Genomic DNA, 12,692 nt, shown 5'->3' with positions numbered 1-12,692 from the left:
AGTTTGTTCGTTTTCTATTGTTTTATATATACACACCTATATATATATATATATATATATATATATAGATAGATATATTATATATATATATATATATATATATATATATATATATATATATATATATATATGTGTGAAAAAATTGCACTTTATTTATCTGCTTTTACTGTATTTGTGTTTCTTCCTACTTTATTACTGGGGGCATTGACTACAACTCTGATCTGCGATATATAACAATAAGTATCCTTTTCTGTGCTTTTAAACTGTTTTTGAGTATATCTGCTTTATTTTCTGGAAAAAAAAAAAAAATATATATATATATATATATATATATATATACTTGCTTCCGCCTTTCTAAGCTTGTATAGTCCAGTTTTCAGGTTAGTGCTGAATTCAGGGCTGTGTTACAAATCTCTGTGTTTGCCCATACCTTACTTGGATAGAAGGAAGTTTCTCTGTTCACCTGTGAGAGAGGGGAGCTTTGAGCAGCCTATCTGTCCCTGGAAGAGTGGCTTCAGCCCGAAATTAGTAGTTTCTTGGCCATTTTGGGCTAATTTCTATCTCTTTCTTTTCCCTGCTATAAATACCGTATTTGCTCGGTTTTGCGTGCCGGGCAGCACCGGTTAGCTAGAGTAAAACTATTCCTGGCTCCACAAAGTCTCCTCTTCAGTTTTTCCCTTGGAACTAGACAAACTTTCAACTTAAGCACTCAAGCCATTCATTTCTCAGCCCAGCACTTGCTCAAAACTTATAGCAAGCAATTATAAACCCTAGCACTAGACCCTCCTGTACTGAACAGAAGGACAAGGCTCTCTATTCGACCTTACCAGCCATTCAAGAAGAAAATATAAACCAAAAAAATCCTCTGGGGGTAAGGTACTTGCTGTATCCAAGCCAAAATATCCAACAAAAGAAAAAAAGAAGCTGCAGGTACTCCACAACAATCGAAGCCAACCAGTCACTGTTGTAATGAAACTGCTTTTATTACAGAAAAGTAAGCGCTTTCACATCTACTAGGGATGCTTCATCAGACTTTAACAAACACATTTCATTCAAACTGTTTAAATACACAACATGTGATTCACTCAACCAATAGAATCTCACAATCAATGAAATCACACAATCAATTACCATGGTATCATTCACCAGTATAAATCAACAGACATTTATAAATAGAAAACACACATTTTTAAGTAAAAAAAAAAAAAAAATATATATATATATATAATATACATACATCCCATGTGTAGAAATACTAACATTTATATTATAGTTTATATATATAAAAAAAATATATATATATATATATATATATATATATATAAAACAACACTAGGCTGAATAAGGAGAGGGTTACTGTTAGCTGCCTGTCAGGTGCCAGGATCTGCCACATAACACAAGCACTCAGGTCACTCCAGAACAAGTACAAATACGACTGTCATTGTCCATGTTGCTGTGAATGACCTGAGCCGTACCTCCCTGGACTACATGAAGAGAGACATGGAAGAGCTTTCTGATCACGTAGCCCAGGCCAGTATGACCCTGTCCTTGAGTAGCATCCTGCCCTCACCAAAAATGATACCACGGTATAAAGAAAAAATTCTCGATTTCAACAATTGGCTAAGTTTCTGGTGTCATTCAAAAGGGATCCAGTGTCTGTCCTCCTGGGATGACATGCTCGACAAGCCACACTGCTTCACTAGACATGGCTTGCACCTGTCACCCTTAGGCTTTCGAATACTGGCCAAGACTCTTGCCATTCCCATAGTGCCTTTTTTAGGCAAGGCTCAAAAGACATACCCATCATTGTAAATAGCACAAGTAACAAAAAACTGATGGTAATGCTACTCAATGCCAGAAGTCTAAACCTCAGAATGCATGCTCTCCTCAGTATGAAGAAAATCAATATATGTGCAGTAACAGAAATCTGGTTTAAGGCTCCAGAGAGCACCCCAGCATTACCAGACTACAACTCATACCATACATTTCGGCCACAGAACCCAAACCGAAATACAAAAGGTGGGGGTGTATCCATATTCATCAAGGATACCCACACCTCCAGGTTAGTGGCACAGCACAATGCTTCAGAGATCATCCACGTGCAACAAACATTAGGCAAAACTGCAATTCAAATTGTAGCTTGCTGCAGATCACCCACCATGTCCCAGGACCCCCATTCCGCATTTCTGGAAACACTGGGAAACATAAAGGTCCTACCAAACACCCTAATATTGGGTGATTTCAATTACCCAAACATTAACTGGGAGAACTACTCAAGTACTAACTCCCTTGCCCAACATTTCCTAGCATTTATAAACTCAAATGCCCTGGTTCAACTGGTCAACACTCCCATCAGAGGTGACAACATATTGGACCTGGTCATCACCAACATGTGCGATCGGTGTTCCACACCAGAGGTCAACCCCTCGCTGGTTAGATCTGACCATAAGAAATCACTTTGGATATCCATATTCCGCCCCCACCCCTGGACAAGAACACCACCGTGAAAACTTTTCAAAAGTAAACTTCACGTTACTTAAGACCAAGGTGGAAAGTTTCAAAGCCCCCATGCTGAAGGATAACACTGTCCAAGCTGCAAAATCCTTTACTAATGCATTCTATTGGCAGCTACAAGAATGCATGGATCATGTCATCCCATGCAAAACCAAGACTCACTCCTCCAAGAAAAGGAAACCAGTCTGGCGGACTCCTGCCATAAACAAGCTATACAACAGAAGGAAGTAACTAGTACAGAAAAGAATAAAATCCCAAGAAGGGAAGACATCCATGATCAGTGTCAGCAAGAAACTACAATCCCTCATAAAATCATCCAAGGCGAGCTTTGAAAGAAAATTGCCAAGGACTCCAAAGATAACCACAAGGCATTCTTTAGCTATGTCAAGAATCTAAGTGGTAATGTTCAGATCTGCTCGGAGTTAGTGCAGAATGGCACAAAATACACTGAACCGACCGATATTGCCAACATCCTGGCAGACAGGTTCACCGCAAACTTCAACCCCCTCTCACCCCCAAAAGGGCCCATAACCATATCAGAAGAATGTAGAGTCCCTGAAATCACAGATACTCAGGTTAAAACAGCCCTCTCCAAAGCCAAAAACACAGCATCAATGGGACTGGACGGTGTCCCAGGCTGCGTCCTACACGAGCTCAAAGACGAACTAACCCCTCACCTAAACACACTGTTCAATCTCAGCCTCTCCACAGGCTACATACCCATCGAGTGGTGCACAGAATCGGTTACTCCGCTCCACAAAGGTAGAGCCACAACAGACCCTGGGAACTATCGCCCTATAAGCCTGACTAGCTTGGTCTGCAAGGCTATGGAGTGCATTATCATGGAACTCATTAACAGAGACATTGGGAACCTCCAAACACTAGACCCTACCTAATTTGGCTTTGTTAAGGGTAGATCATGCCTCCTAAACCTGGTGGACTTCTTTGAGACAGTTATCAAGGCTATAAACAAGGGAAAGGTGGTACACACAGCCTACCTAGACCTAGCTAAGGCCTTCGACACCATTCCCCATTCTGGTAATATATACAAGCTCAACATTCTGAACATAAACCCCTACTTCGCAAGATGGGTTGCCAACTGGCTCATGGACAGAAGCCACATGGTGAGAGTTGCAGGAGCTAGGTCCGACTCTAAACTGGTTACAAGTAGTGTTCCCCAGGGCTCAATCCTAGAACCCCTCCTGTTCGGCATATACTTCTTAGAGGTGCAGGCAAGCACAGGAGGACTATGGCTGAGCAAGTTCACAGACGACTGCAAACTAGGGGCTATAATTGGCACTCCTGCTGACACAGACATTCTCCAAAAGGGTCTCACTGACACAGATACCTGGTGTCAAAATCATGGTCTCAAGCTAAATGCAAAAAAGTGCATAGTCATCCCCTTTGGAAAAAAACAAAGTACCCACAAACTACCACATAGGTGGTAGTCCCCTAAATACGGAAGATGTAATAAGGGATTTGGGGACCCAAGTAGATAGTAATCTCACCTTTGATAATCACATTGCCAAAGTGGTTAGAAAATCCTTCTACGTGGCCCACCTAATCACAAAAGAGTTCGCATCAAAAGAGGTCATTGTGCCCCTCTACTCATCACTCATCAGACCCATCATAGAGTACAACATCCAATTTGGGATGTACCTTACAAGACACCTGCAACAGCTGGAAAGAGGACCACAGAAGTACCTCACCAAGAGAATCAATGGCCTCAAACAGATGCCCTATGCAGCTCGACTGAAGAAACTCCAGTTGTACTCGGTTGCATACCGGCTACTCAGAGGTGATCTCTGCCTGACATACAAGGCCATGTCCAACCCAGAATTGATGGACATGCTCCACCTAAAGAAAACCTTATCCCCTCGAGCCACTCGCTCTAGTGATCTAAACCTCACCACAACAATAAATAGGACATGCTGGAGAGATAGATTCCTGTATCAGAAACTTTCCATGCTTTGGAACAAGAACCCAATCGACATTAGGCAGAGCTCCTCGCTAACACTCTTCAAAAAAAACCTTGTTGAGTGGATGGGAAACAGAAAGTTTACCATGGGGATCACTTCAGTGGCTCTGCTGGACAGAGGAATAGGGAACTAATCTAAGGGGGTGGCGAAAGCCAACACATTCTGGCTAGGCTTATAGATGCCTTCGGGCAGATAGCCTAGTACCAACCTATGAACCTATGAGTCTGGTCTGCAAGGCCATGGAACGTATCATCATGGAAATTATAAATAAAGACATTAGAAATCTCCAAACTCTGGACCCCACCCAGTTTGGGTTTGTAAAAGGCAGATCATGTCTTTTAAACCTGACACACTTCTTTGAAGCAGTCACCAAAGCTGTAGATGAGGGTAAGGTGGTTCACACAGCCAAGGCTTTCGACACCATCCCCCACTCTGGAATTATAGATAAACTCACTAAACTAGGTATAACTTTCTATGTCACAAGATGGGTTGCCAACTGGCTCACTGACAGAACTCACACTGTGAAAGTATCAGACTCCAAATCCGAATTCAGACCAGTGACAAGTGGAGTACCACAGGGTTCAGTCCTGGGTCCTCTCCTGTTTGGTATATACTTATCTGAAGTACAGGCTAACACAGAAGGTCTTTGGCTAATGAAGTTTGCAGATTATTGCAAACTAGGAGCCATAATCGAAACTCCTCAAGCACAATGCCAAAAAGTGGATTGTCATCCCTTTTGGTAAAAACTCTGTACCCATGAACTACCACATAGGCGGTAGTCTACTTAACACCGAAAGTGTGATAAGAGACCTTGGGACACAGGTGGACAGTAGTCTCTCCTTTGATAATCACATTGCCTTAGTGGTCAGGAAATCCTTCTATGTGGCTCACCTCATCACAAAAGGTTTCTCATCCAGGAAAAAAGAGGTAATTGCCCCCTCTACTCATCACTCATTAGACCCATTATAAAGTACAGTGCCCCTTTTGGTATGTACCTCAGAAGACATCTACAACAACTGGAAAGGCATAAATACCTCACAAAGAGGATTACTGGCCTCAAACAGATGCCCTAAGCAGACCGTCTCAAAAAACTCCAGTTTTACTCCCTTGCATATCGCCTACTCAGAGGCTATCTCTGCCTAACATACAAAGCTATGTCAAGCCCAGAAATGTTGGACATGCTCCATTTAAAGAAATCCCAATCCCTCCGCGCTACATGGTCTAGGGACCTAAACCTTGTCAACACAATAAACAGAACATGCTGGAGGGATAGATTCCTGTCCCAGAGACTTCCCATACTCTAGAACAAACTACCTATCTATATCAAACAAAGCTCCTCATTAGCACTCTTCAGGAAAATTCTTGATGGTTGGATGGGAGATAGGAAATTCACTCCGGGGATCACTTAGTGGCTCTGCACAACAGGGGCACAGGAAAATAATTTTCTTGGGTGGTGAAAGCCAGAATGCCTTTTTGGCTAGGCTTATATAGGCCCTAGGGCCAATAGTCTAGTACCTACCTATGAACCTATAATACAGATTACATTTTCATGTCTGCAGTATTTACAGTTAGCTGGACATATGTCTAAAGGTTTCTGATGCAAATACAAGTTCTTAACTTAGTTAATCCTATGAAATAACAAGAAGAATTTATCACATTTACAGATTTTCAGATGTCACCAACACCAGTGCTAGCCAGTAGCAGGGTTTAATTTGCATGTGAGATAAATGTGTGTTTAATTGGGATGTACTGTACATTTACATCTTTTCTGATACCTCTACTGACAGCTCATCTCTCTGTCTTATGGGGAAATAAAAATCCCTGCAATCTGACAAATTCAGCATAAATGTACAAAGCAGAATCTGCTTTGTGCAGTGGCTGACACATAAGGATGGCAACCGTGTAAAGCTGGTTATAGCAGGACTAGAAGATGATCTATGTGATGAATGAACATCTTATTTTAACAAAAATAGACTGTTACTGACCATTTTCTGAGCAAATATTAGGAAACTGTTAGCAGACACAGACCAGTTATCACAAATAACCTATTCATTTTTGCATTCAGATTAAGCTGACATCAATAATTCACATACATTTTCTCTATGGCTTCTTGCTTCTAGGTTTCCCTTATATGTGGTCTACATATTAGTAATACATTTCCCAAATTTCCCCTCGTGATGGCCATCTAAGCATATATTATCTTCTGTATAATTAAATAGTTCTTCACATTACCCCCTATTCTGCTTTACCTGTTGAGGCCCATTTCTTCAGTTGTATTTCAAGTGAGCACTGTTTTAATCAATATTCTATATGACTATAGCATATTGACGCATTTATGGTGCCTATGCTATTATCTGTCTCTCTTTTCATCTGTACAGTAAACAAACTGAAGTATTCCGGTACCTCACATATGAGTAGTGGCAAAAGCAATATATAAAACCCAGCAGCACTTTATGAAATGCTGCTACGTGATATACTTATCAGGCAACCTCAGAAAGCAGACATTATGCAGCCTAACATTTGTGACTAAAATGCAATGACAACCACTAATCCTCTGATTTCCACCTCACATGAATGTTATTTTGGTGCAGAAATGTCAGTGTTAATTTACATTACTGTAGTATAATACTTTGCTGTGATACAGCTCATCTGCAAAATTTGTGCAGTGACGCAGGATGTTTATCTGTGCTTAACTGACTGCATATACTTAGCCATTTATAATAAAATTCAAATTCAAAATTATGCCCACGCTTCAGACTAAGAACTGTACTTTAACAACAACTAACATGAAAGTAAGACATATGTCTGCAGCGTAATGGACTGTATGAGAAAAAGTCACATTTTGATACAAAAGATTAAGATATTAATACAGCTTCTCTTCTCATGGGAACGTGAATGATGGAGAAGGTTTCAACTCCCAGAGTATACTTTTTTAGTCTGCAACTGGCAAATCACTGCTCCTCTCAGTGTGTCACTAACAGCATGATTTCTGTTTGTGTTCTGGCAATGATTCAGAGCTTTTGATCTTTTCATTTATCTTAATGAATCTGTAACTTTGGAGTTACTTTACATAATAAAAGGGTGAGGGGAGTAAAACTTCCAGACCTAGGTGCAAGGGGGCATGCCTGCTGTATTTTTTTAAGGAGGGATTTGAAACTTTGGTTTATTTCATATGGTTGATGCTTCAACTGTTTTTAATTTGATTAGGGCTAGTAAAACAGATAAATATGAACAATACTCAATAACAACGATAATTATAATCAGGTCTCTGGTCACAAAAAAGTTGTCATATGTTCAAGATACAGATGCCAAGATATTCACATCAACACAGAGTGAAGTGAAGCTCAAGAGGTGAATTTTGACATCCATTTTGAAAATACATGACTTATTTGTTATGATAAGAAACAACTGATAATAATTATTTTCAGAACATAAAGAGTAATTACAGAGAGAGAGAGAGAGACAGTGACATACAGAGAGAGAGAGGTTTAGATGACCCAAGTGTTTTACAGCTTTAGCTGTAACACAATTACTGCATCCATACAAGCTTTGGTTATAGCCTATCATAAAACCAGATCTATGCACATTAAAGGCATTATCAAAAAGATAAGCAAAACTCTAAAAGTTGCCATAAGATAAAGCAAAGAAGAACATGAACTGAAATTACCATCTAAAACAAAGGGAAATATTCAAACCTTTAACTACATTGGTCAGTTAAGAAGTATGTTGTAGTGATATGAATTGTTAATAATGTTATTACTTATTCTGACACTAAAGATATTCCCCAGGATTCAATAAACTCCATGTAGGAATAGTGTTATTCCTACACAGAGTAAATGGTGTTCGCATCTGCATATCCTTCTCAGCAACGTGCCTTTCATATTCATGAAGGCACCCTACTGAGAATGGATGTGCAGACACGAACACTGAATGAATGCAGGGGGCATGTTGCAGTAGTGCTCATAGAGCCACCCCCCCCCCCCCCTGCACTGTCAAAGTGCTGTACGGCACTTTTTAAATGCTTTCCATGTCCATGGACACTGAAAGCAACTAATAACAGTAAAACTTTGTCTGCAGACACTGAAAGAGATAGTAGAATTTGAACTAAATGCAGGGAGTATGTGACAGGTACTGTCACACACCCTCTGCATTGTGAAAGTGCCGTACAGCACTTTATAATGCTTTCAGTGTCCCTGGACACTGAAAGCATGTTCGGCAATGGGAAGCAATGAAGGGAGCATGTGATAGGTACTGTCACACACACCCTGCATTTTGAAAGTGCCGTACAGCACGTAACAGTACAAGTGTGTCCTCAGACACACAGCCATACCTGTAAACCTCTTAGTGCCCAAACTCTGGACAAAGGGCAACCAAACTGGGGGGGGGGGAACAAAGGTCCAAAAATAGAGACATAAGTACAGCTCTCATAAACCTAGAAAGCTGATAGAGGAATAGGGTTTGTACTAACAACATTTTCTGAGGATTAGAGGTCTGAAACTCAAATGTATGCCATTATTTAGTGACTTCAATCCTGATATTGCTCATACAGACTTAGAAAGTTGATAGAATGATAGGTAGTGCATTACCAAATATGAATCAGCATTAGTATTAATACATGTAATTAAAGTGCTTGTATTACATTTTTTTTTCCATTATAAGTTACGTTTAAGCGCAGCTGAGCAGGTTTGTGCTTCACAGCCCTCTGCTTGGCATTTCTTAAACATCTCATAGGTGCTAAATACAAATGCATTGCTAAAATCCTCAATGGTGAGATAGTGTAGTGGTTAGAGTTCTGGCTTTGCATGCAGGAGTTCACAGTTCGAGTACCAAGACAGGCCCTCCATTTTTACATGGGAAAGTACTGTTAAAATAATTTTTATTTTTAAATTAATTAGTAATTGATATATTTTTAACCAGGGTAGTGTAGCTGGTCCAAAACTGAAGTGTCAGTGGATAAAACATGTGAAATCACCCAAGTAAATACAAGTGTTCCATACAGTATAGTCACACCCCAGGGTAATGTAATGAAAGCACAAAGGGGAACGTCATGTAATAAGCAGTGCTTAACTCTGCTTAGCAGGTTTGAGCATTGCTTAGACATTATTTCTAAGCAGCAGTCAGCTCAGCTAAGTGGATTTGCACAATGCAAAGCACTGCTCAGCATGTACCCCTTTAAGCACTGCTCAACTCAGCTTAGCAGATTTGTGCACCACTAAGCTGTGCTCACATTTTCAAAATGGTCCAATGACGGCAAAGGGTGGGAATATGGCCTTACTTAAACCTTACAGGTGGGAATACAGCCAGAACCTGTTATAGTTTGATCTCTGCAGGAACTATGTCTGGCGTTGGAGAGGGAGTGTGCTTTCGGGCTCAGCGCTGGGGCATTTTGGAGTACAGAGTCATGGCTGGGCTCCTTGTTGAACACCATGATGACAAACTGCTGCAAGGCCAGTACCAGGGCTCACAGTACAAAGCAGAGGCCTGAGACCATTTGGCATGCGACCTCAACAGTGCCACTGGAATCCCCCAAACTGGTGAGCAGGTATGGCATTATTATCCCAACCTAAAACATAGGAAGGGGGCACTCTTGGCCCAGTGGATCCAAGACGCTCACGCACAGAATGCTCCAGTAGTTTGTAAGTATCTCATCCATAGCTGTACCAAATTCTAGCCTGACTATGTGATAGACAGCTATGCATAATGTTTGTTTTTTCCCCCTACAGCTGCAGCGGAGAGGGCTAGCAATGTGGAGGCCCATGCGGACAGACTGTCAAGGCTGTGCCGACAGGCTGGTGAGTACCGATCTATCTTGCAGTATATAGTGCAATAAATAAGAAGGTGTACATTGTTTACTGCCAGTAGGTACAGTGTGTTCTGTATCTACTAAATAAGTAAAGTTCGTCAGACTAATATTGATCTACAGGACATGCAGTAATAAAGCACTGTGTCATGTTACTAAAATAAAGATTTACACCACAAACTGCTGTGTTTACTCTGGTATGTTGTAGAAATAAAATGTGTACAGGGTCTTCACAGCAAATATGGCTTTGACAGCATGCATTAACTGAAGATGTTCTGAGAACCAGCTGTTATGCAAAACTGTAAATTGTGGGGCTGAAAACAAGATATAAATGAAATATGAAATGTGTTATGCACTAAGATCTGAACCCTGAATAGTAATGTGCACTGTATTATAGCGTCATCTGTCATGAATCAGGATTACAAGGTCAGACTGTCTAACCAACAGAGTAATAGGCAGAAATCAGTTAAACAAGAGACAGCAGTTCCCCAGTAGCTCAGTGTGATGAGAAATAGCTTTGTTGTTCATTTTTGCACACCGAGACACAGTTTTAATCCAGGGAATGCTACTGTGATGTGTGCATATATACACTCAAGAAATCTTGAATATTTGTAGAAACAGTCAGGTAGTGTTAACAGATATTTTCTCCACAGGTCTTACATGTAAAGAAATGTTTGTAGTATGAAGGGTATACTAATACACTGTGTACAACTGTTCCACTGTCCAACCCCATGCTTGCAAATGACAGCAGGATAGGTACATACACCATGCACTATTCCTGATACATGTCTCTCAAGTGTCACGCTGTCATGGCTAGTGGTTACTGCTGCCAATAACCTTGGACACAGATAGGAATCCAGGTGAAGTATGCCAGTAGCACACTCACACATCATCAGTGCAGGGTACCCCTTCTTTGTCATATATGTAACCCTGGCATGTACGAGTCCCCTCTAGTCATGTACCCAGAGTTGTCACAGTTTGCCCCATGCCATTCCAGGTTGACAGTTTAACAGGTATGTATGTGCTAAAGAAGCTATGGGCCATAGGTAGATGTAAAGTGAGGGCAAACCTGCACAGTACTGAGCAGGACTGTTGTGAAAATAGAAGCCTATACAGTTGTTAAAGAACTTTTTTCTCTCCCCCAACCCTTATCTGCATCAATAATTGTTATTCATATACTACAGGTATGTTGTTCTCAAAACCTATTGTTGGGACATGTGTTCTATTACTGTTCATATATTTAATCGGTTGCATAATAACATACCTTGTTCAAATACCACTGTTGGTGGCCTGTTGCCATCAATGTAAGTGTCATGCCGTTACAATCCTTACTGTTGTTCCATTTATGCATGTGTTCTGTTTGCTATGCAACTGTTTCAAATCTACTGTTTTGGGTTAATTGGAACACCCATGCATACTGTTATAACTAATTTTGAAATGTTTTGTTCATGACTAACCAATATATTTTGGAAAACCTCAACATCATAGCATGTTCGGGAAGGCAGAACCCAGTGGATCCACCTGTTCTGCCTCATTTGGCTATGGCTCCAGGCCCCAGCATGTCTGGGACCCAACCCGGAAAATCCTCCTCTGCTGGTCCTGCACCACCTTCAGGTGGAACTGCCTCAGGGGACGGGGCCAATCCCACCTCTGGGCATGGGCATGGAGAGGAGCCCATCACCCGCAACATGTTCCGGGGTTTGATGCACTGTGCCATCCACTCAAGAGTTGGATGGATGGCTGAGCCAGATTGAGGGCCACCTAGTGCACCTCGAGGGGCAGCCTGCCCCTGCAGTCCAGTCCCCAGCACAGCCACCTTTGGGGCAGTGAAGGTGCAGTGGTGACTGCCCATGGGTGGGCATCTCAGTCCCACTGTATCCATTTGGGGGCTCCTTGGCCTCTGATTAGAAACCACCCTCCCCATCCAATGTGTTTACCCCTCTCATGTGTCATATACCGCCCATGTCTGCTGTCTTCTGTGTCTTGTCTGTCTGTGAATGCAACCTATCCTACCCAACCTACCTCCCCAAACATACCTACAGCTCTTCTCCAACATCCCACTCTCACCTTAAAATAAAAAAAGGGCATCTGTCCTACAAAAATATCATTGCCCCATACATAGCTCTACATTTCACTCCTATGAACAGTGACATAAATCAATCTACACTCAAATTACTCTACAAATGTATGTTGCCATCACCCCTCCCTGTGGGGTGTGAGGCTGTAAATTCCAAATTTTCCACATCATTCGCAACTGTTGCTGCAGAAGAAATGTAGAGCTATGGTCCTTTCTTACACCCATCCTGCACATCCCAAGCTGCTTTTCCTAATGTTTTACCCCCTGTTTGCCCCCATTTCACCACTTTCCTGTCACTCTTTTTTTCTTTTCTTTTTCTGAA

The 12,692-nt window shown here is 41.3% G+C and overlaps 1 protein-coding gene across 1 annotated transcript in view; it reads right to left on the bottom strand.

Annotated features, from left to right (window-relative positions):
• The window catches only part of TUSC3 (tumor suppressor candidate 3), a 1,506,863-nt gene that overhangs the window by 727,939 nt on the left and 766,232 nt on the right, over positions 1–12,692 (bottom strand). The gene's annotated exons all lie outside the window — the stretch shown is intronic.

Source organism: Protopterus annectens, chromosome 2.part1, assembly GCF_019279795.1.
Source record: "Protopterus annectens isolate FY-2018-M chromosome 2.part1, PAN1.0, whole genome shotgun sequence".
Classification (NCBI taxonomy): domain Eukaryota; kingdom Metazoa; phylum Chordata; order Ceratodontiformes; family Protopteridae; genus Protopterus; species Protopterus annectens.
Note: the sequence above shows the minus strand (reverse complement) of the source record. Positions and strands in the feature narration are given on the sequence as shown.